Below are 21,911 nucleotides of genomic sequence, written 5' to 3'. Positions count from 1 at the left end.
CATCTTACCTGCTGTGATGAGGAAAATATCATCCTGCCCACATATTTTGTTTTAGTGCCAACCCGGTTACACTCAGAGCTTACTCCAGGCTCTGCACTAAGGAATTACCCATGGAGGGCTCCGAGGACTTCCAGTAATCATGACCCATGAGGGTCATTGGGCTCATGCTAGTGCTGACATCCCACATCTTAATCATCTTAACCCTGAATCCAAATCTAAGTAATGTCTGGGTTTGCCACCCTTTTCAGTACCAGAAACCCTGTGCTTCCACAGTGGAAAGAAGCCCAGGAAATGCAAAATGCATTCCACAACATGTTCATATTCCCGAAGCTCACTGTTGCACTGCATGGTTGCTACAACCCAAACATGCACATTATGGTCATGGGGAAAACTTGATTTCAGCGTGTCATCCTGATTTGACCACAATATACGTACCCATTTTGTATAGCCTGTGAATGTCTTCAAGCAGTGTGTATATCCCACATATTTAAGGTTGTATCCCATTACGCGGACACTATATAACCTTCATTGGGCAGTGATCATTGGACATAGATGGTTCTACTGCAGAAAGAAATCTGAAAAATGCCACAATTTGGTGGTAGTATGCGTAGAACAAACTGGAGTGATAGCACAGCGGTAGGGTGTTCGCCTTTCACGCGGCCGACCCGTGTTCAATTCCTCCGCCCCTCTCAGAGAACCCAGCAAGCTACCGAGAGTATCACGCCCGCACGGCAGAGCCTGGCAAGCTACCCGTGGCGTATTGGATATGCCAAAAAACAGTAAGAATAAGTCTCACAATGAGAGACGTTACTGGTGCCCGCTCGAACAAATCGATGAGCAACAGTGATATGTAGAGCAGGAGGTGAGCAATTTCCCTCTTTGGTCATATCCTTAACTGAGTCTATGTGGCCTTTAAGAGTTTGTTTCAATCCAACCCCATCAGAAAATGGGGCGAAGAATCTAACAGAAACTTTCCCAAGGAAGAGATACGAATGGCCAAAAGGCACATGAAAAAGTGTTCTACATCACTAATCATCAGGGAGATGCAGATCAAAACAACCATGAGATACCACCTCACACCACAGAGACTGGCACACATCCAAAAGAACAAAAGCAACCACAGTTGGAGAGGATGTGGGGAGAAAGGGACCCTTCTACACTGCTGGTGGGAACGCCGACTGGTTCAGCCCTTTTGGAAAACAATATGGACGATTCTCAGAAAATTAGAAACTGAGCTCCCATTTGACCCAGCAATACCACTGCTGGGAATATATCCCAGAGAAGCACAAAAGTATAGTCGAAATGACATCTGCACTTATATGTTCATTGCAGCACTATTTACAATAGCCAGAATCTGGAAAAAACCCGAGTGCCCTAGAACAGATGACTGGTTGAAGAAACTTTGGTACATCTATACAATAGAATACTATGCAGCTGTTAGAAAAAAGGAGGTCATGAATTTTGCATATAAGTGGATCGGCATGGAAAGTATCATGCTAAGTGAAATGAGTCAGAAAGAGAGAGACAGACATAGAAAGATTGCACTCATCAGTGGAATATAGAATAACAGAGTAGGAGACTAACTTACCAGGAGGTTGACTCCATGACTTGGAGGCTGGCCTCACATTCTGGGGAGAGGGCAACTCAGAGAAGGGATCACCAAGTATAATTCGGTCCTAGGCCATGCGGGGGAAGTGTGATGCGGGCTGAATGTAGACTAGAGACTGAACACAGTGGCCACTCAACACCTTTATTGCAAACCACAACACCTAATTAGAGAGAGAGAACAAAAGGGAATATACCCTGCCACAGTGGCAGGGTGGGGTGGGGGGAGATGGGATTGGAGAGGGTAGGAGGGATGCTGGGTTTACTGGTGGTGGAGAATGGGCACTGGTGAAGGGATGGGTTCTTGAACTTTGTATGAGGGAAACATGAGCACAAAAATGAGTAAATCTGTAACTGTACCCTCACGGTGATTCACTAATTAAAAATAAAGAAATAATTTTTTTAAAAAAGAGTTTGTTTCAAAGCTTCACTCTCATAATCCCAGGCTTTAATTTTAGCATCTTCTGAAGCAGAAGCCAATAAGAGTGAATATGAAGTGAAAAATCACTCCAGTAACAGGGTTCCTGTAACCATTCAGTGCATGGTTTTCTTTTTTGTAATTTTATTGAATCACCGTGAGATAGTTACAAGTTTTCATGTCTGGGTTACAATCACACAATGATCAAACATGCCTTCCTCCACCAGTGCACATTCCCCACCACCAATATCCCCGGTATACCCCCCCTTTCCCACCCTCTCCCTGCCTCCATGACAGACAATATTCCCCATACTCTCTTTCTACTTTTGGGCATTAAGGCTTGCAATACAGACACTGAGAGGTCATCTTGTTTGGTCCATTATCTACTTTCAGCATCTCCCATCTTGACTGATTCTTCCAGCCATTATTTTCTTAGTGATCCCTTCTCTATTCCATCTGCCTTCTCTCCTCCACTCATGAAGCAGTCTTCCATTAAAGAAACTTTGGTACATCTACACAATGGGATACTATGCAGCTTATAGGACATACAAAGTCATGAAGTTTGCTTATAAATGGATAGACATGAAGAGTATCATGCTAAGTGAAATGAGTCAGAAAGAGAGGGTCAGACATAGTACATAGTTTTCTAAGACAAAGGGGAGCCCATTCTATCAGATCTTGTCTCTGTCCATGGCACACATTTGCTTTCAGTTCCTCTTTTACTTGGTTGAGCTTCAACTTTAAATCCATAACCTTCTTCTGTAACCTCATAATGGCTACCCATTTCTTTTCTAAAAGTGTCACATGTTTGTTATCAAATTCTTGTTTCATATCCAACTGATCATTCGTTTTATTTTTTATTTTGGGGGGCTTTTTGGGTCACATGTGGCGATGCACAGGGGTTACTCCTGGCTTATGCACTCAGGAATTACTCCTGGCTGTGCTCGGGGGACCATATGGGATGCTGGGAATCAAACCCGGGTCAACCGGTGCAAGGCAAACGCCCTACTCGCTGTGCTATCACTTCAGCCCCTGATTGTTCGTTTTAAAACGGAATCTTTCTATGTCTGTCTCTTTCTTTCTGACTCATTTCACTCAACATGATACTTTCCATGTTGATCCACTTGTATGCAAATTTCATGACTTCATGTTTCCTGACAGCTACATAGTATTCCATTGTGTAAATATACCAGAGTTTCTTTAGCCAATCATCTGTTTTCGGGCACTCTGGTTTTTTCCATATTGTGGCTATTGTGAACAGAGCGGCAATGAACATGGAAATGCAGATGTCATCTCTACTATACCTTTTTGCCTCTCCGGGATATATTCCCAGGAGTGGTATTGCTGGGTCAAATGGGAGCTCAATTTCTAACTTTTTGAGAATCGTCCATATTGTTTTCCAAAAGGGCTGAACCAGTCGGCATTCCCACCAGCAGTGAAGGAGAGTCCCTTTCTCCCCACATCCACGCCAACACCGGTTGCTTTTGTTTTTGGGGATGTGGGCCAGTCTCTGTGGTGTGAGATGATATCTCATTGTTGTTTTGATCTGCATCTCCCTGATGATTAGTGATGTTGAACATTTTCTCATGTGCCTCTTAGCCATTCGGATTTCTTCTTTGGAAAAGTTTCTGTTCATTTCATCAGCCCATTTTTTGATCGGGTTGGCAGTTTTCTTCTTGTGGAGTTCAACCAGTGCATTGTATATCCTTGTTATCAACCCTTTATCGGATGGGTACTGCATAAGATTGCACTCATATGTGGAATATAATGTAACTGAGAAGTACAAGTTGGCAACGATGCAACTTCTGGCAGATATCTCTCTGGACTTAGTTACTAAAATACTAAATTACAGAAACCCAAAACTGAGAGGCCGCTAAGTGTGGTCACTCGACCTCACACTTCTTCATCCTCAGCAATGGAAAACAAATTACCTAATGCTTCCTTTTCAGCAGGTCTGACTTTAGGGGAGAGACTCTCCAAACAATAATAATGAGTTTTGTTGAAATATTGTATGCAATCAAAGTGAAAGTAAAGTGAAATTTATTAGTTACACAGGCGGGGGGGGGCTTAGGGTGGGGGGGCTAGGGGCGTGGGGGTGTTTGGGGTGAGGGGGCGGGGTGGAGCTATACTGGGATTCTTGGTGGTGGAATATGAGCACCGGTGAAGGGATGGGTATTCGAGCATTGTATAACTGAGATTTAAACCTGAAAACTTTGTAACTTTGTAACTTTCCACAATAAAAAATTAAAAAAAAAAAAAAAAAAAAACGGAGTATGCTCATTAAAAGCCATTTGAATGAACATAATTGTCTCTGGACCTTTGAAGGTCTCGACCTTCTCTCGGGGTCAGTGCCATTTTGGCCACACTAAGCTTACTTGATATAGTGCTATTTCCCTTCTTAGGAAAGCAGAATGCCTTTCAATTACTGGATGTATAGTAGGCCACTAATTTGGACTACAAGCAGGGCAAATTATTTCTCTCAAAAATGAATCCAATGTATAATCAAAAGATATCCAACAAGTCAGTTTTATGCCATGAGAGCTCTGTGCCCTCAGACTCAGCAGAGCCTCTTCCCTCCTTTGCTTCCCTCCTTACAGGTGGGCACCTGCAAGGATGGCCCCTTACCTGATGTCATAAATAAATAGAGGCCTGCCCACCCTTTTTGTTTGTTTTAGTTTCACACCCGTTGGCACTCTGGGGCACTCTGGGGTACTCTGGGATCTGCATTCAGGGATCACTCCTGTTGGGCTCTGTGTACTCTCTGGGATGCCGGGATTCAACCTGGGAGGGCTGTGTGCAAGGCTAGCACCCTCCCTGATGTACTATGGCTCTTGTCCCAGGTCCTTACACTTCAAACAGGCTAACACCAGAGAACAGGAGCTGCCAAGGGGCAGCTGTTTCTGGACAACGTGGCAGGGAATGCATTCAGAATGTCCTTATGATGTTGAGAGTCTCGCTTGTGTTCTTGGTAACTGGGAATTGTACCTAAGTGTAATCCTGTCCTTGACGTGGTCTCTCCCTTGCTCTCCCTTGCTTTGAAGATAGTATTCTTGAGAATTGAGCCTCATAAAGGGTGATCCCTGAGCACAGAGCCAGGAGTAAGCCCTGAAAACTTTTGGGTATTGCTCAAACCCCAAAATAAAAAGAATAAAGAAATATGGGGCCAGCACAATATTACAGTGGGTAAGGTGTTTGCCCTGCACGTGGATGGCCTGGTTTACATTCCAGATACCCCATATGGTTTATCAGCACTGCCAGGAGTAATTTCTCAGTGCAGAGCCAGAGTAACAGCTGAGCACTCCCAGGTATGGCCCAAAAACGCACCAAAATTTAAAAGTAAATATTTAAACATTAAGAAATTAAGAAATATTCTACTTGAGAGAAAATAGCACATACAGTTTATGACTTGCACTGAGTTGACCCACATTTGATTCCCAGCATTACTGCCAAGAATTATTCCTGAGTGCACAGCCAGGAGTAAGCATTGTGAATTGCTGGGTGTGAACCAAAAAACAAAAAGTAAATAAATAAATAAATAAATAAAGTACATCTTTGAGAACCAATCCAGCAACCCAGAAAGGGGGAAGGAATCAAGGTAAGTTCCAACATTGGACAGATCTAGGCAAAAATTTTAGTGAGTTCAACTGCAGGTCAAAATATTCACACAGGAAGGTCCACCAATGGGGAGTGGATATGGGTAAAGGGATCAGCATTGTGACCTAGTATGTCTGAAACCCAATCATGAATAATTTTGTAATTTCACAGTGATGAAAGAAAACAAAAATTTATAAAAAATATTCAAACAGGCCTGAGGCAGCTATTGAGAGGCAAAAATGACATGCTGCATAGTGACATGTATTAATCCCCCAGATAATGCCACCTGGGGTGCTGATTGCTCCTCTTACTCTGGACACAGTGGCCAGTCACCTCCCATGCTGAGCAGACGCTGATTTTACATGCTGCTCTTGTCCTGGGGGCCAAATTGCTCTGTAAACCACTAGCATTCTGCTCACTGAATAGATCCTTGGCAATTATTGTGGTTTCCCTGCCCATCTTTTGAAATCAGCGTTGCCCTGGTAACACTTGCAAACATTGGCACAAAGACTTCAGACCAGAAACTGCTGAAAGACTTTTTGACGTGTTCCCTGCTACATTTGCTCCAGTTGGGGTCTTCGTCCTCTCCGGTACTGGGGTTTGGTGGGCCAGGTGGGAGGCCTCTGCAAAGAGGAGCCGCGAAGGTTCCCTTTTATCACTCAGACCCCAATTGTTGACCACACACCTCTCCCTTCCCACGACAGTGAAAGTGGACTTTTCCTTGCTTGATGGTTCTGGAGAATTGTACAAATATTTGCAGACAAATCTCTGAAGCTTACAAAGTTAAAATTCATTTATTTTAATTTTTTTAAACCACTGTGATATAGCTAATTCTCCCCTCCCATCAAAATCACTTAAGCTATAGGACTGGATTTCTAATCAATATATTAAGAATAAGATAACTCTAAGACTGAAGCAGATATCTGTATTCTTTTGGTGTGTGGAGGGGTGGTGGGGATGAGGGTTTGGGTCACATCCAGAGTCTCTCAGGGTCTACCTCTGTCTCTGTGCAGGAGTCACTCCTGATAGTACTTTGGGGAGCCATATATAGTATCATGGATTAAACTGGCGTCAGTCATGTGCAGCAGATAATGATATTCTTTTTTGTTTGTTTTGTTTTGCTTGTTTTGTATTTTGGGACCTGCCGAGTGGTACATAGGGCTCATGACTTTCTGCTCAGTAATCACTCCTGGCCATGCCTGGGGAATAATATGCAGTGTTGGGGATTGAAACAAGGTCAGCCACATGCAAGGCCTTAGCCCCTGTATAATCTCTCAGGCCGCAGATATCTGTGTCCTTCACAACAAGTCATTACGTAGTTGAAGAAGCACTGGTCTGAGGAGTATGCAGGTCTGGGAAAACCAGCTTTCTGGGTGCTATTCCAAGCTTGGCACTTTACTGGCTCAAAAGCCTTGGGAAACTTCTCTGGCTTTTAGTCTCCTCTGGAAAAGAGAACTGAAGCATTATCTGCTGTGAGGATAAAGCGACCTCCCATGGCTGACTTGCTTAGAAGACTGCCAGGCCACAGTGGGAGGTCCTCATTACCAGTGCATCTGGCAGGAGAAAATGAACCTCAGGAGCTATCAAAGGATAAAGTCAGGTAGATTTTTTTAAGTGCTAACAGAGACCTATGAACATAAAAGTGCTACAGAAGTAAAGATACTACCCGTGCATCAGAGAGAAGAGGAGTCTTGGAATTAGATTGAAAACAGGCATCACTATTATGTCACAGAGAAAAATTCCATTAGCCTATCCTAAGGCTAGAGTTAAGTATTAAGTCTCTCATTTGCTAAAGTATTTCCTTTTCTATTTAATTTTCATGTAACAAAGACTTATGTCACATATATCATATGTGATCATACATAAAATTATGTATAAAAACTTAAAAAGCTATATGAATGCTTTTTAATTCTTTTAAATGGGTCAGAAACCCAACTATGAATAACTTTGTAGCTAACATTGCTTTAATAAAATAACATTTGGGGGAAAAAGGAATAAGATAACTCCTGTCAATGACAGAAAATTTATTAAGAAATACACTTGTGGCTCACAATCCTGCTGTATTTTGGTTTGCATCCATTCACTTTCCATTCACCAATATCTGTGGTATTAGTAGTATAATTAATAAGTTGGGGCTGGAGCAATAGTACAGCAGGTAGGGTGTTTGCCTTACACACGGCCAACCCGGGTTCGATTCCCAGCATCCCATATGGTCCCCTGAGCACTTCCAGGAGTAATTACTGAGTGCAATGCCAGGTGTGACCCAAAAAGCAAAACAAAAAAATGCTGTCTATTCTCTTACACATACAGAGTCTGAGTTTAGACAGTTGCTAATACTTGCTAGTAAAACCACAATTAACTTGGCCCATGGCTGTTTGTTCACCCACATAACGCTGAGTGTCTTCAACCTAGACACGCCCATCTACTAACACAACTGGAATATGACAAAATGGCAACAGCTCTACAGCTCATGATATAATCAGTCTAAAGGGATTCTTGGCTCACAGACTCCTTCCACTGGAAGTGAAGTCACTACTCAATAGTGCTTTCTGATCCTCTAACAGTAGGCATGCTGCCCCCCTCAACACAGTATCACAGCCATGAATGGTGGCAGGGTGTCTTGATGATGGAGACAATGACAAAGGAATGGGGTTCTTGATCACCCTTATTTCTTGTCCTTTTCCAGGCCTCACAATTAATGGGGAGTAAGGATCAAACCCAGTAGTCCTCCAAGCTTCCCTCTGGTTCTGAAATCAAGGATTACTTCTGGAAATTCTCGAGGCACCATCTGGGGTGCAAGAGATTGTACTTAGTCCTGGCGAGTGCAATTGCTGTTCTATCTCTCTGGCACTCATATTTGATCTCCAGCCCTTTGTTCCTACCACCCCTGCTGAGGATGTCTTGGCTTGGTGCAATTTTCAAATAACAAAGACAAAGTTAGCTTACAGGTAATTACATATAGGTACATCTGTTTACTCATACTAGCATTGGAAGGGAACACAGGATAACTGACATAAGACAATGGGTCATTTCTTTGTTTTTCCTCTTTTTAACCATTATATCTGTGCAATAAATAAGAGGGGAGGCATAAAGTTTACCAAAGCAAGAGACAAAGTAGTGGTGGGGGGTTTAAAAATCAGCTAAGTCAACTTAACAGAATGAAGACAGAGATAGCAAATACAATAGCCCTCCTGTGCGATTAACATAGTTTGAAACAGGAACTCACAGGAGCTGAACATAATATCATTCAGCCCTTTTTATTCTTCCCTCCCTTTTCCAAAGAATATGTTATCAAAGTTGTTCTTTGGCAGACATTTCTTGAATAAACCCTGATCAAAAAATGGTGATGTTCTGAAAGGATTTTTCTTCTCTTATTTTTTTGGGCCACACATAGCAGTTCTCAGGAATTACTGCTGCTAAGGGGGATCATATAGGGTGTTAGGAATGAAAACCAGGAAGGCTGTGCCCAAGGTTAGGGCCCCACCCACTGTACTATCTCTCAGACCACAAGAATTGCTTTCCATTCACTGTGTCAGTAAGCACTTGATCTACTGCATGGAGGAGACAGAAGCTACTGAATGATAATTGTCCAAATCTTATATGAAATGGGTGCATTTAAACTACCCTGCCCATTAAAAATGTAATACCCAATTCCACCAGATCCAACAGACAAACAAATCTCATGTTCTCAGAGAACAAGACTTTTAAATCAAGATTATAATATATATTTCTCTCTTCCAAGAAAGGGATAAGATTAGGATTCAACAATTTGGGACCTCATTTTCTATGAAATGATTGAAGTAATGCATTCATTCATTAGGCAAGACAGTCATTAGAAGAGTCATTAGGAGCAGTGTAAATCACTTCAAATTCAGAGGTCTTATGCTGCTGTTGACAAATAGCTCTCTGGTATGTTAGTGATGGGCTAAACATTGATATTTTCATAGAACAAATGAGAAACTGTAGAACATTGGATCTATCCCTAGAAACACAATGGCCTGCACCAACTAACCAATCCATCTGTTTAATTTTTAATTTTTTGGCTTTCGGGGGTAACATCTGGTGGTGTTCAGAGCATAATCAGGCAGAGGTAGTGGGAGGCTCATAAAACTTTCCAAGGTGAGGCAAATGTCCCAACAGTATAAACCACAAACACTGGGATCCCCGCAGGTGGGTAGGGCACAGTGTGAGCCCCTGTGTTCGCTGAGGTCATAAAGATCTACCATGGGGCGGAGCTGGAACAATAGAACAGTGGGCAGGGCAGTCCCATGTTTATTTAGTGGAGGTGGTAATAGTCTGGGGTGGCATGGTAAGAGTGTTCTATGTGTTCTATGTGTTTCTTTAAGGTGGATTTCAGTGGGAGGGGATGTATTTTCTGAAAAGGAAATGGTTGGTCCAGAATGTTCCAGAATCCCTGGACTAGATTCTTGACCCAACCACCACGTCCACCCATTAACCCTCCAGCTCCCAAGACTAAGTTCTTCAAGGTAAGAGATACGAGTGAATGTCTTTGGGGTCACCTTGTTTCATGGCCTCTAGAAAGGAATATTTCCCAGACAGAAAGTGCTCTCTGATGCAGGAAACTCCCTAACTACATGGAAGTTGGCTACAGGCCTGGATACTACAGACCTAAGAAATAAAAGCAGGGTTGGTAAGAACAATAGTACCATTCTCTAGTTCAATGTTCCCGCAGAGCAAGTACAGTGGTGCTGGCTTGCACCCGACCAATCAGGGCTCATCCCGATTTGGTCCCTGAACATCACCAGGAGTGATCCCTGAACACAGAGCCAGGAATAAACACCAAGAAACCCTGAGGAAATGGAGGAAGGAAGGAAGGAAGGGAAGGAAGGAAGGAAGGAAGGAAGGAAGGAAGGAAGGAAGGAAGGAAGGAAGGAAGGAAGGAAGGAAGGAAGGAAAGGAAGGAAGGAAGGAAGGAAGGAAGGAAGGAAGGAAGGAAGGAAGGAAGGAAGGAAGGAAGGAAGGAAGAGAAGGAAGGAAGGAAGGAAAGGAAGGAAGGAAGGAAGGAAGGAAGGAAGGAAGGAAGGAAGGAAGGAAGGAAGGAAGGAAGGAAGGAAGGAAGGAAGGAAGGAAGGAAGGAAGGAAGGAAGGAAGGAAGGGAGGGAGGGAGGGGAGGGAGGGAGGGAGGGGGGGGAGGGAGGGAGGGGGGGGGGAGGGAGGGAGGGGTTGGAAAGATAGTATATCTGTAAAAATAGGGTGTTTGCCTTACACCTGGCCAACCCAGGTTCTATCCCTAGAATCCCATATTTTCCCTGTGAATATTCTTCAGTCCAATGTTCAAGCAAAGGAGACATTACCTCCGCGCGTATCTAGGGGGCGCTGGAACCACCCAATGGTAGCTAGTAGCCTTCAGCGCCCTTAGGGGACTCTTCCTGTGTGTTTGCTTCAAGAAGGTAGATTCTCTGAACTGTGGGGAAACTTTGACTAATTTTCCGTTTTCTGAAAAGGGGAGCGAAGAAGACCACAATCATCGATTTCTCCATGGTTTTCTTAAATGGAGGACACTACATGGATAAGCAACAAATCAAAAGATACAGCAAATTCCATTCAGACTAATAAACTACCCCTCATAAGCATTTATACAAGAAACCTGTGCTAGGCCACTGTCTCAGTAATGCCCCAGAATGAACAGTCCCATGTTTAATCCTGAATCAAGATCTGTGGGAATCCCCAAAGCAAGAATTTGGTGCTTCATAGTGCAAGAAACTTTTGTGGTTAACAGCCTGAGCAATAGTACAGCGAGTAAGGCACTTGCCATGCATGGGCCTGACCTGGGTTTTATCTCCTGAATCCCATATGATTCCCCTAGCACTGCCAGGAATCACTCCTGATTCTAGAGCAAGGTGTAACACCTAAGCATTGGTGGGTGTGGCACAGAAATAAATAATATTAAACTTTGGGAGGTTGGGAAAGTATATGACTGTTACCAGCATAAAACACAATCCACACAAATATGCCCAAGATATAATGAAGATTGTATCAACACCTCACCAATTGGTCCTTGATAGAAATTCCCTCTCTATCTATGCTGCATCAAAATACAAATTATAAGAACATTCGAGACCGCAGTTCAGGGTGCTATTGCCAAAGGAGTGCCCAGAGTGGCGCATGTGTAGTGTGGAGGAGAGAGGTGGCAACCTTAAGAGGGAAATCTACCACTTTCTCTCTACCCAGCTGTGTCACCTTGGGAATCCCCGGGGAAGTCTAGGACTGATGAGTCTGTGATGAGCCCCTGCACAGACAGACCTCCCATTTCACGGTCCCATGAGGCAGCCATCAAGCTGCTCCTGGAGCTCACTTGTTCTGCGCAGTGTGGGAGATGATCCCTGTCACCAGAGTTCTCCAGGATCCGAGGACTCAGATTAGAGTGAGGAATTGCTCTTTTCAGGAAAAGAAAGTCAGTCCAACATCTTACCCAGGCATTTCGGGTCCATCTCCTTTCCTCACAGACAAGAATTGCAGTAGGAGACAAGATTGTGAAGTAAAAGAATGTTAATAGAGAAATACAAGGGGGGTGCTGGAATGATAACAGAATGGATGAGGCTCTTGCCGTAATACCAAACTGACCGGAGAGAGGGACTAAAACTGCATCATCAAGGCTTAGACTGCTCTCTAGCAGATAAACATTTAACAAGCATGGCTGGCTTTGACCGCTAGAGATAAGTAGTGGTACCTATCCAATATCTAGGAATGTCTCCAAACACAGCAAAGTAGAGCCTGAGTAAAAGTACAGCAGGTATGCCTGTTGCCTAGCACTGGGTCAACCCCTGGCTCCCCATTGAGCCCCCCAGCCCAACAGGAGTAATTCATAGCCCAGAGACAGGAGTAAGCCCTGAGCACATCATGGATCCTAAACCACACAAGCACTGCACTGTAGCACTGTCATACCGGTGTTCATTGATTTGCTCGAGCGGGCACCAGTAATGTCTCCATTGTGAGACTTGTTACTGTTTTTGGCGAATACACCACGGGTAGCTTTCCAGGCTCTGCCATGTGGGCGGGATACTCTCGGTAGCTTGCCGGGCTCTCTGAGAGGGACAGAGGAATCAAACCCGGGTCGGCCACGTGCAAGGTAAATGCCCTACCTGCTGTGCTATTATTCCAGTCCTGACTATAGTAAAGTATAGTATTCCTATAGTATTCCTAAACTATAGTAAGTAAAAAAAAATAAAAGAACGCGGAGGCCCCATTTTCTTTCCATAAGCTTCCTCACCTCCTCACTCCTTCCCGGATGGACTTTCCTCTCTGCCTGTGCGTTGTGGGGAGGAGCAAGGAAGGTCAAGGGGATGGGGGCGGGCGGTGGCTGTCCTGTGTCAGGGAGAGGATGGCTGGTCATCGGTCATGCTGGGCAGCTCCCAAGTTTTCCAGCCTGGTTGGCTGGCCAAAGGAAAGATGGGGCTCGCTCCCTTGATTCTGCACCCCAGGAAGAGGGTGTCACTTATTAACACCTCCACCTTCATTTAACCCTGAAACAGCTGCTTTGCAGGCAAGACTCCCAGCCTAAGGGGAATGAGAGGGGCCTGAGCAAGGTGTGTTGCCAATGGCCTCCACCATGGACAGACAGCTCCGTGGATCCTGTTTGGTGGACAGATAGCTCCATGGATCCTATGGAGCAACAGCTCTGTAGATCTTCCACCATGGACCACCAGCTCCGTGGATCCAGTTCCATGGACCACACGCTCCATAGATCTTGTTCTATGGACCACCAGCTCCATGGATCCTCTGCCATGAATCAGAAGCTCACTGAGTAAAACCTCACCAGACTTTTCACAGGTTATAAGTTCCAGATCACGTGGCCTGTTTAGAATCACAAAACCTGCAGTTTGGGGGCACACAAAGACCCTCACAGATCAGCCCATGCACTTTTCTCTACCATGAAAACCAGCACCCCGGAAGGCAAACACGGCCTCACTGGGACATCAGGGAGAGGAACCCGCTAGGGTAGAGAGGACCCAGGTTTGACCTTGTTTGATGCCCGCACCACATGGTCCCATGAGCACTGGGTGTAAACCACACAAACAAGCAAAAAACTACTGTGAGTTGCAACTGCTTCATGTAACCCCTACACAGATCTCCTGCTTTCTACCCTGTAGGGATTCCCAGATGTTCAAGGAGACTGTTCAGCACATAGAGGGAAGCATAACAGGCCCTGCAGTGTGTGGACCCTGCCAACTCTGTGATCCCTTTTTCCTCTCTTTCCAGCATCCTCCTCTGTTTTTAATTATTTTTTATGTGAGTCAGATCAAGAAGAACTCTTGGGTCATTTAAATACAATGCTTGGGTCCAGCATAGCTTGACTACCACTGCCAGTACATGGAAACCCAATTCAAGGCCTCGTGCCTATAAGTATGTGCACCCCCCACTCGAACAGATTATGTCCTAGTTACCTACCCTGCATTCTCTGCAGACTTCTCAGAGGTCTTTCCTGCTGCCCTTATGCTAGAGGACATCTGGGCACCTAGACTTTCTCGTACTAAAATTTTGCCCTTCCTGAAGTTTATTTCATAGATCATAACCAGCCCTCGTATCATGAATAGTGCAAGCATCTCCCGGAAACTCATCCTGAGCCTTTTCCCTTTGTCTCCAAGGTTGGAGGTGAGGTGGCACCACTCTGCTCTCACAGTATCTCCTGTAAACTTTTGTCACAGTGCTCACTGTCACACCTGTAGGACCCAACAAGACAGAACTGTGTCTTACTCCAATCAGAGGCACAGTCCTCAGCATTGGCTCTGCAGTGTTGAGTGATTGGAATCACAGAAAACAATTCAAAGTATATGATGGCTGGGCCTAGAGATATAGCACAAAAGATAGGGTGCTTGCCATGCATGCAGAAGATATGGGTTTGGTCCCCAGCATCCCATGTGGTCCACCATGAAATTCCAGGAGACAATCATGAGCACAGGGCAAGGAGTGATCACTGAGCATTGCCATGTGTGGCCTAAAATTGATCAAAAATGTATGGCATAGGAGCATAGAAAATGTATAAGAGGTGAAACACTTGTATCACATAGACCAGACACTGTGTATGTTCCATGAAGTACAGCCACAGCTCTCTAGGGGCCAAGAAATGACTCAAGGATCAGACATGCATGCTTGGCGGATGAAGTAAAGCAGGTAGGGCTTCAGCCTTGCACATGCCTGACCTGGATTCAATCCTCGGTATCCCATATAGTCTCCCAACACCTTGCAGGAGTGATCCCTGAGCAAAGAGCTAGGAGTAAGCCCTGTGCACCACCAGGTGTAGGCCAAAAACCAAAAATTAAAATAAGCAAACTTTAACTTCGTTTCTAAGTTTTGTCTACAAATCTTTATAATTCTTAAAAACTTACAAGCTCAGGAAAAGTCCATTTTCACCCTCACTGGGAAGGGCCAGGCATGTGGTCAACGTGTGGAGACTAGGTGATGAATGCAGGAACTTGTGCGACTCCTCTTTGCAGAACCCTCCCACCTTGGCCTATCCCCTGCCCTCACACAGTACCCAAGCAGGCAGATCCCACATCTGGAGCAAATGTAGCAGGGAACACTTCAGAATGTCTTTCAGCAGTTTCTGGCCAGGATTCTGTGCCCCAGTGTTTACAAGTGTTACCAGAGCAAAGCTGATCTCAACAGATGGGCATGGAAGCCAAAGGGAGTCAGATGTTCTTTTCCGTGAACATGAGGGCTAGTGGCTCACAGAGCAATCTGGCCTCCAGAGAAAAACCAGCACATGTAGAATCAGCTTCTGCCTAGCATGAGAGCTGGCTGATCACTGTGTCCAGAAAAAGAGGAGTGATCAGCATCCCAGTTGACTCTATCTGGAGGAATTAATACGTGCATCTATGTGTTATATCACTTATGCTTCTCAATAGCTCTGTAAGGCCTATGTGAATATATTTTATTAATTTTCTTTAATAACTGTGAATTTACAAAATTATTTATAATTGGGTTTCAGGCATACAATATTTCAACAGTGATCCCTTCACGCATCACCTGTGTCCACTTCTCTCCATCAATAGCCTTCCTGAGTACTTTAGAGATTGCAAACTCCACCCCCAAACACACCAAACTCCCACAGATCAATGACACAAAAGTAGGTAACTATATCTCTCAAAGTCAATGGGCTAAATGCACCATTGTTTTTAGTTTTAATTTTTATTTTATTGAATCACCATTAAAAAAGTTACAAAGCTTTCAGGTTTAAGTCTCAGTCATATAATGATCAGACCCCCATCCCTTCGCCAGTGCACATGTTCTACCACCAAGAACCCCGATATATCCCCTTCCCACACACACCCCCACCTAAGTGGCTAATGGTCTTCACTTTACTCTCTATACTTTGAATAAATTCAATATTTCAACAGAGAACTCACTATTATTTATTAGAATTTTCCCCCAACAATCAAACCTGCTGAAAAGGCATCATTTGATAATTTGTTTTCTATTGCTGAAAGTGAAGAATATATGAGCTCTTCAGCTTTTTGGATTTCTGATATTTTAGAAATTAAGTCCAGGGAGATTTCTGCTAGAAGTCATGGAAAGACAAGGCCGAGAGAGAAAAACCTTTCACCTCCCCGGGCGGCCTGGGGTTGTAGCTCAGTTCACAGTCAAGATGCATTTCTGTTAAGAAGCCTCTGGGTGCCAAAAGTGATTAGTAGCCCTCCAGGATCATAGTCTTTAAGGAGCAGAGGAGCCGTTTCATGTGTGTGGCCGCTCAGGTTCTCCAATGCACCAATTTTTATGAGTAAATTGAACTCAACATTCTGCTGCCCGCAGGAAACACAGTTATTTTATTTTTTTAAAAGGAAACACATTTAAACAGTCAGAGCAAATATAACACAAACCCAAAGGTTGGAAGCTAATTCTTGTTGCAAGTAATCCCCCTCAGGAAGAATTAGGGTCCCATAGGTCTCAAATTCTTTTAGATTCTACCAGTTAGGTGTCCATTGGCAACCTAGTGACCTCTAGATGTTCATCTATTTTTGCAGTGCCCTTTTAGTCACTAATTTTCTTGGCAAAATTTAATGTTCCTGGCAATAGTCACATCATTTCCTCATTGGCATCCAAAGAGAAACTCAATTGAGTCTTGTCTCCAAATTTTATATTGAATTCCCTTAAGAACTAAGGACATTTATGGTTGTATTTGCATTTTGACCAAATCTCAATAACTTTAGAGCCTCTTGTCCTACAGAGGACAAAGTCCTTCTAGTGGGAGGAGAGGGGTGTCCCCTTTAAGCTTGAGCACTCACCTGCAACCATAGCAGCAGGGCTCATGGCAGCATGTTTAGTGATGTCACAATCACATACCTTTGGGTGTCATGGTGAGGAAATTGATTGCAGTCTTGAGCCGCAAATGCCAGTGAGGCATCCTGGATGGGGGATTATCCTCAGGGACACAAGGGAGACAAAACATCCTGAGAAGACAGGAGCTCTCAAACATCTACGTACGCAGGTAAAGACGTCTACTGAGGCCTCCTGTGGAAAGATGCAGAGGGGGTTATTAGAAGAGCCAGGAAGACGTAGATTTGGAGTTTCAGTGGTGCTGGTGTCAGGATGCAGAGATACTACTAAGGGGGTAGAGAAGCAGAATCCCTCAGTTGCAGTCTAGGCAGTGAGAAAGGAAAGGGTGGAAGTGGTCTGTGTGAGGAGAGAAATCAGGGCTGATCTTTTTAACGTTGTAATTCACCATGATTCAATAAGAATATTTAAAAAAAACCTGAGCTGCTTTTGTCATACCAGGTCTATAAATATAGTCGTTAAATTAATTGAAAGAGAATTAAACTGAATAGTTGAAAGTGTCTTTTTACATTGAATGATTTATTCCTGTTTTTCTTTCTGCTATTTGTGCCTGACCGATGGTGGTTAGAAGGACATTTTCTTTTTTTTTAATTTATTTATTTTTAATTAGTGAATCACCGTGAGGGTACAGTTACAGATTTATACATTTTTGTGCTCATGTTTCCCCCATACAAAGATTGAGGACCCATCCCTTCACCAGTGCCCATTCTCCACCCCCGGTAAACCCAGCTTCCCTCCTACCCTCCCCAATCCCATCTCCCCCCACCCCACCCTGCCACTGTGGCAGGGCATTTCCTTTTGTTTTCTCTCTCTAATTAGGTGTTGTGGTTCGCAATAGAGGTGTTGAATGGCCACTGTGTTCAGTCTCTAGTCTACATTCAGCCCGCCTCATCAGAAGGACATTTTCTAATATGTATATCTATGTAACAGCAATTAATTCCATTTATAAATCATCTCTAAGGATGTTGGGTATTGAGCCTACAAGTCAAAACTCTTCTCCTGAGGCCTGTGGAGATTGTAGGGTTCTTTCCTTGCCTACATGAGTTCCACCCCTGGGATCCTATACTGTCCCTTAACCACTACCAGGAGTGATCCTGAGTGCAAAGACAGAAGTAAGTCCAGAGCCCTGTTGAGCGTGGCCCAAAATTAAACAATAAAACAAAACAAAAAGAAAATCTTCTGGGCCATCGGTGTAAGTTTTCAGGATTATAATGGAATTTTTGTAACATTATATCTGCCAAATCAATACGAAACATTTTTTGGAAGTCAACAAAGGTAAGGCTCCCTTGTATATTTTTGTGACAAAATGATTGCATGTCTCAGATGCTCATAGCACATCATTTTCCACATTAGATTACTCCTATTGTGTTCTCACATTATTAGACTGTCCAGTAATGTGACTTCCACGATGAATTAAATCTTATATCAAGGTGTCATGGTTTAAACCAGTATTTGTCTTTGATGACTTTTAGGGTGTACAGTGTACATTTAAAAATGTACAAATATACAAAATGTACAAATGTACAAATTCAAGATGACAAATACTCCAAAAATTATTTCTGTCCATTTTTTTGAGGAAATGAAGAAATGAGAGCTTGAATTTTCAACATGTATCTAAGTGCAGTGTGTTTCCAAGTGCAGTTGGACCTGAGTTTACAAGTTAAATGGCAAGGTTAATGGAGCATGCATAACAATGTACTGTTTTCTTCATTTATTTATTCATCTGGACATAGATGATGGGTAAAGAAAGGGCAAATGAGCACATGAAAGAGCATTGTATGGATGAGGACTTCCATTTAATGCAACTATTTCCAACTCTCAGCCATCCATCCTCTACATTCATTGGATACCTCTTTGGTGGGTGATCATTGGCCAATGGAAACCCAACAGGCAGGTCACTCGCCTTGCATGTGGTCAAACTGGGTTTGATCCCTGATACTCCAAAGCCCAGCTTGAAGTGGTCTGCAAAGCCCAGCTTGAAGTGTCAAATCAAGAACTAACCCCTGAATGCCGCTGACTGTGTCCCCCCAACAAACAAACATAATATATGGTCAGGCAAGAAGTGAGAGTGGGGTCACTTCCAGTGTTTTTATAAGAAAACCAGGGACTGAGAGGAGGGGAAGAACAGCTACCCTTATCAGACAGACAACGGTCAGGGAGGGCTGACCTGGAAGAAGTGAGGGCCTTTGTCATGTAACTGACTGAGAGTAGGAAGGGTCTCCCAGGGAGCAGATATCTGTACCTCATCTTCACTTGGTCTTACCATTGTGGAGAATATACTATAAGTCAGGGGGCATGGAGAACTTGATTTTGGCTGGTCAAGACAAACTTCCAGGTCAGAGGAAGTGAGAGAGGATGGTCTGACAGGGAAAAGAAGGGCAGCAAGTGGGCAGTGGGCAGTGGGCAGTGGGAGAGATTTCCATGAAACAAGGCGCAGTGAACACAAATGGGAGTGTGAGTGTTTAGAAATGATTCCTTTTGGAGATTGAGTGTCACATTTTTTTTGTATCTGGGTCACACCTGGTGATGCTCAGGACTTAGTACTGGCTCTGCTCTAAGGAATTACTAGTGGCTGTGCTCAGGGTACTATGTGGGATGCCAGGGATCGAACCTGGGTTGGCTGTGTGCCAGACAAGCACCTACCTACTACACTGTCACTCGGATCCCCAAATAATTTCTTGATCAAATAAATATCGGATAGAAACAAGTACAATCCTTAAGACGCCCATACTACCATGGAGCATGCTTATTGTGGACACACTCAAAGGAAGACTGCTCTTTTGCTCCATTTTATTTCGTATTCTCCTGGAGTCGTTAACCAAAGCTGACATTTACTTTTCAGTTTGGGGCCATAGCTGGTGGTGCTCAGGAGTGTCCCCTGGTGGTAATTGGGTGTCTATGCAGTGCCTGGCATCAAAGCCGAGTGAAAAGCACGCAAGTGAAGCACCTTAACCCTTAATCCCTGTGCTATCTCTCTGGTTCCAGTGCTAACACCAGAGATATATATTCCAAGTAAAGAGATGATTAGAAACAAAAGTGTTTCTGCAGGATATTATACAAGTACACTGGGAAAAGCCAAGAGAAATTAAACCTGAAAATCCAAAACAGAGAAATAATTGTAGGGTACTTGCCTTGTGAAAGGTCAACTTGGATTCAAACCCCAGCCCCTGATGTGTACTCTTGAGTACCACTTATAATGATCCCTGAGTGTAGATCCAGGAGTAAACCATGACACTGCCAGGTATCACCCTACTCAAAACAGAACAAACCAAAAACATCCTAAGCTGAATAGATTTTTACTTTAATTCTTTTGTTTATTTGTTTTTTATTAAAGTCAGGTCTTCCCTCTAGCTCTGTTTTCAGGATCACTCTTTTCAGAGCTCAAGGGACCATGAACAGTGCCTGGGACTGAAACAGGTTGGGATTGAACACAGGTTGGCTGTGTGCAAGACAAGCACCTTACCTGCTGTACTAGCTCTCTAGCTCCCTACTGATTTGATGTTTAAGGAAACCAAGTTACCAAAAGCAGTTATAGAAGTTTTATAAAAGATAAAACTAGAAAATAGATACTGATTTTTGTTTGTGTGGGTATCGTCTGGTGCCCAGGGGACCAAGTAGATATCTAACTGGGGTGCCATGCGTGCAAAGCAGTTACCTTAACTCTGATACTATCTCCCTGGACCCTTCTTTATATCTCTGAGTTTTATTATTTGTTTCTTTTTCCCCATTTTAATCAGGGAGTTTGCTGTGACCCAAAAGCAAATATTTATCTGAACTGAACTTGTAGAATGTCTGTAGATAGGACTCAGAGCTACCTCAGGTCTTCTGTGGGCCTAGATGCTAATAAGCTGCATGCTTTACCAGTGGAAGCTTCTTAAACTGTGTGGCCAGAGGATGTGAGGTATCTGGGCCATTGTATTGCCAGATTCATTCCTTTTCTGAATTTATTAAACACCTCTGTCCACTCTGGTGGTCAGAGGCTGGGCTGAATTTCATAAATAACGTAAGGAATTTGCCTCATTAACCTTCCAACTTCACACTGGGACTCCTGCAGTGGGGTGAGCATATGTGTTATCATCACCTTTAGTTTATTGGGCTACACCCAGTGGTGCTTAGAGCTTACTCCTGATTCTGCATTCTGGGATCAATCCCGGTGGGTTCAGTGACCATATGTTGTGAGAGGGATGGAACCTCGGTCGGCCACCTGCAAGGCCCTATATCCTGTACTAGCCCAGGCCCTTATAGTCATCACTTTCTTTCTTCTATTTCCAGTGATTCACAGCTGCCTCCTGAAGAAGGACTTGGAAAGCGACTCACAAGTATGTGCCTGTGGTGTGTTTGGACAGCAGTAACCACAATTGCCAAGCATATGTTTCCACAGTCCAAAAGCCCAAAATCCAATGGTGTATAGTTTTCTTCTTTGTTCCATTTCAGCTCATCTACTTATGGAGGTTAACAGGCCCTGGTTCTAGTCTGAATCCCAATCAAAGAGGAGAGAAGACAGAGATTTATGTAATTGCCTCACAATCTGCCGAAACAGTTTTGATCGCTGTTACTGCATCAGGTGCCCCAAACCCCAAGAGTGACCTCTGAGCATAGAGCCAGGAGAAAGCCCTGAACACAGACAGGTGTAGTTCCAACCCCCCAAAACATTAGAAATAATTGTAGAAGCAGGTGTGTAACCCCTCATGCTGGGTGTTGCCTTTGTCAAGAGCAGCATTTCTCTGTTCGTTGAGAATTGCATGATTAGAGGCTCTAGAAAGAAACTATGGAAGGGGTCCACTGATAAAACTTAGGGTGGGGGAACAGATTAGAATGAACAGAGGGCCTGGTGCAAAAATGAATGAGGAATTGTTCCATCTAACCTTCTGCATGCATTTCCTTCTTTTGACTTTTTCTTCTTGTGCCCTGCCTTGTCCATCCATTTGGACTATGAATCTCAAGGTCATGCCTCTCTTTCCCCTGTTCTGTGTTTTATTTTTTGGCCACACCATGGTACTCA

At 43.8% G+C, this 21,911-nt stretch overlaps 1 pseudogene; it reads right to left on the bottom strand.

Moving 5' to 3' along the window:
• LOC105942869 (platelet-activating factor acetylhydrolase IB subunit beta-like) overlaps positions 1-19,175 on the bottom strand; it is a 40,476-nt pseudogene extending 21,301 nt beyond the window's left edge.
• Positions 19,176-21,911: the final 2,736 nt, after the last annotated feature.

The sequence above is a fragment of the Sorex araneus genome, chromosome X (genome assembly GCF_027595985.1).
Source record: "Sorex araneus isolate mSorAra2 chromosome X, mSorAra2.pri, whole genome shotgun sequence".
Taxonomy (NCBI): Eukaryota; Metazoa; Chordata; class Mammalia; order Eulipotyphla; family Soricidae; genus Sorex; species Sorex araneus.
The sequence above is the reverse complement of the archived record's forward strand: the minus strand, read 5'-3'. Positions and strand labels throughout refer to the sequence as shown.